We start from the raw sequence: 3,982 nt of genomic DNA on the forward strand, positions 1-3,982 counted from the left end.
GAATGACATTTTCCTTCTGAATAAAAGATGCATCAGACAGACTATATTGGCAATTCATACTAGTTTTCTCTGCCAAATCAAAGGATTTAGAGTTATCTCCATATCTTCATATGGAAAACAATTGTGAGCTGTTCTATATCTTCCTGTTCCAGCTGTTAAAATATATGGAGATCAAAATCTGATTGAAATGTTCTTTCTATAAAGACTGTCAAAACATATTATTGTTGGAAAAGGACAGGTGACACCATAGGGAAGGGAGAATTGATCTATTTGTCTTGTTTTTCCTAGTTCAGTATGCTTGCTGCTATATTTTGTGCTTACGGCAATGTTCTGCAGCCCAGAAGATCTGCACTGAACGTGTTTTTTTTTGTTTGTTTGTTTGTTTGTTTGTTTTTCAATATCTTTCCCTCTCTATGTCACACTTCCAGCATGCTTCAGATCTGTGACTATTAGAGGAGTTACCTGCAGTAACCACGTACCTGGATACGGCCGTTTACATCCATTGTGTTATGGCACATCACACCACCAGAGTGGATCAAAGGATGGAGTCTGCCTGCATCTTTTACCGACACAGAAGAAGGGGATGAGCAAACAGTCCTCCGATTTTTGAGGAGACTGAAAAGATAACAGTAAAGTGGAAAAGGCAAAAAGCAACATCAGGCACTAGGAGACCTTAGTGGGCCAAACAAAAGCATCACTATTTAGAATATAAGCATTTCAGGTAAACAAAAGAGTAAATGTTGTGTTGTTATGACAGGCTTTTGGAAGGGTTTATAAATTATCCTAGCTGGTTCCACATTAGTAAAAAAGAGTAACTAATCCTGAGGGCTGCAAAAAAAAAAATGTAGACTAAAGCTAATAAAATGAATAAAGTGGCAAGAAATATACAAGACTGCAGCAACTGAAAAAAAAAAAAAAAGAAAGCCAACATGGAGGAGAACTTTTTAATTATTCCTGATAATGGGAGGAATGGAACAGCCTTTCTTTAACTGATATGGAGTCAATTTAGACATCTTTTTCTTGTTTTCTATGTCTTATGGGTTGAGATTTGCAAGAAGAACACAGCTGAAAACACGCTGCATACTTCAGGCATCAAGTGAAGAGCTACATTTGGGTCATCTTTGTATTCAGTCAAAATGATGCCTCAGGGGCTTATCAATGTCTCCTATCCTTGCTCAGAGTCTGCAGAGGACTGGTGGATAGATACCAGTTGCTCCCTCTTTTTCTTGCGAAGAAAATTCACAAAGCAAAATCAAAATGCTCCCCTACTGAAGCAGGAGATCTTTATGCCCATTCCTAGTCAGTTAGTTGTCACATAAATAAATGTAGGATGGTGAAAATACTTAGTCAATAACATGTATCTCATAAATGGAGGAAAACTACATGATGCATAAAAGGATTTTCACTAAAATCTGCCATTTGTGATCAGAACTAAGTTCCTCTTAACACATAAACTTGAAAAAGAACAAGAACAAGAAAAAGAAAGAAAAAGGGAAGGGAAGGGAAGGGAAGGGAAGGGAAGGGAAGGGAAGGGAAGGGAAGGGAAGGGAAGGGAAGGAAAGGAAAGGAAAGGAAAGGAAAGGAAAGGAAAGGAAAGGAAAGGAAAGGAAAGGAAAGGAAAGGAAAGGAAAAGAAAAAGAAAAAAAAAAAGAAAAGAGGAAAGAAAAGAAAAGAAAAGAAAAGAAAAGAAAAGAAAAGAAAAGAAAAGAAAAGAAAAGAAAAGAGAAAAGAAAGGAAAAGAAAAGAAAAGAAAAGAAAAGAAAAAAGAAAAGAAAAAAGAAAAGAAAAAAAAGAAGGAAAGAGAAAGAAAACTTTTCTGTAAATGTTAACGAAACCATTTTAGAACTAGATTATGAGAGTATGAAATAAGCACAATTTGACTGTAATGTGAACATGCAATATGAATCAAATTCTTCTGGTGTACTTGAAATTGGCTACATTTTGTTTTTTGCAGCATTCTTTTTGTGTTCAATTCCTGTATTGTTTGTACTGGTTATTTAAACAAATTTGGTCTGGATTTCATCTAAAAAGCAACAAGGAGGGCCATATATACATATTAGAAGAAAATGCTAGTTTCCTTTTTAGTATTCCTATGGCTTGCTAAATGACTGCAAGCACAGTTTATCCTCTACGTTCATTTCTGCAGAAGAATTTGAATCACCACTGGAATGCATGTGGCGAGCAGAGAAATTCTATCAGCAGCGAAGCCCCTAATCAGAAAGAGTGCCCAGTAGTTTTAAGACTGCGTTATGGCTTACATTGATTTTGTGGTGACTTTTGTTTGGTTTCTTGCCATTATTCCAGAAAATACAAAGATCAAAGAAAGTCATATTGATTGGCTCGGGTCTGGTCAAAAACTAGATTTGTGTCTTCTAATGTAACTAACATTTTACAGATGGCTTGGTTCAGGTTAAAGCTAGGGATTGATGTAGATTGAATTATCAGAGGATTAGAACCAGCTGCATTTAGTTTGAAAATATTTTTGTGCATATTCTGTCCAGCAAAATGCATAGAGCAGCCTCTTGCTATTATGTATTCCAGCAAATACCTAAAAAAAAAAAAAAAAAAAGGAAAAAAAAACCACATTGAAACTAATTGAAGGTCTGCTCCTATTTACTGCTGGTTACCTTTTCTTCAAAGAAACCACGTTGTACATGAAAGTGCTCGTGAGTTCAGGTCCATAAATTCCACAGAACTAGTGTTCATCTTTGACTATTACTTAAGGGTAAAAAGGATCAGATCTGAAGAACTTGCATGAACAGAGCTAGAATCCAGCCCAGTATCAGTAACAGACCCACACAGTAATAGAAGCGACTCTCCAGTCTCCTGCCTTACATTTCATGCACCTTGCTAAAAGGATTTGGAACAATGTGATTCTGATTTTATAATGTTTTATTTTCCATATCTTTAAAGGACTAGACTGGATGCAAAATGATGAAGCACCAGAATAGTGGATTGATCTGACAGCAAAAGTATCCTTAATTATTTTCTCCTTTTGATGCTAAGTACCAAAATGTTTTCATGATGTCTCAGGACACACAGAAATATCAAGCAGCGTTAAAACAGACCATCAAGATTTTCATTGTTAAACTAGATTTAATGTGGTTTATTAAATTTATTTAAAGCTCTTAGAAGTCGCTGACAAAAGAACACCTAAATTATAAAAGTGATACAAATATACTTTTTTCTTATTATTAATAACTAAAATACCAGCATCCACACTTGCAACAATGCTATTTCCACTAACTAAAATAGTGGAAAAAATAAATAAAACAGATGTGATTTTCATAGCATTAGTACTATGTAGTTTATTCTATGTTCTTATGTTCATTAATCATAAAGTATTATGAAAAAGAAGGATAAATTCTGGCTTAGTGCCTGTGAAGTCTTCTGTTATTGATGTTCACATACATTGAAATGATTCTGGATGCTGATCTGTAAGGAGAATCATTTGCTGCAAAATTCAGAATTGTTTTGCTAAATTAATCTCTTTTCATATATGCATTAGATTTAAAGTATGTTTTTAGCAATGCTTAGTAAAGCCAATTATTAATTAGGGGTGATTCTTGCCAAATTTATTGTATGGGATAATCTCACCAGAAAAAGTTCAGGCTTACTAGGAATTAGTACTTTATGTTTTTATTAAGTTCAGGGGATATTTCTTTGCAGAACTTTTTTCTTGAAGCAGATCACGTAAAATCAGCATGCTTCTGCTACGCATGTTTTTCCCATAAACTTAAAAAGTCCCTTTACAGCATAGGCTGATGCTTCTGAGAAATAAGGCTTTGTCTTGAGTACAGAGCCAAATCAATCATTAACTTCTCATACAGAAGGTTTATGATGTGGGCCAGGCCCCTAAAGCTGAGCAGTGTTTTGCATCAGGTATGATAGTTATATGATTTTTCTTAAAATGTAGCTTTAATCTTGTGCATGTCTATGTGTATATCAAAGGAAAATACAAAGCAGAGTCTTAGCTCTGTCT

Source organism: Cygnus atratus, chromosome 3 (assembly GCF_013377495.2).
Source record: "Cygnus atratus isolate AKBS03 ecotype Queensland, Australia chromosome 3, CAtr_DNAZoo_HiC_assembly, whole genome shotgun sequence".
Lineage (NCBI taxonomy): Eukaryota > Metazoa > Chordata > Aves > Anseriformes > Anatidae > Cygnus > Cygnus atratus.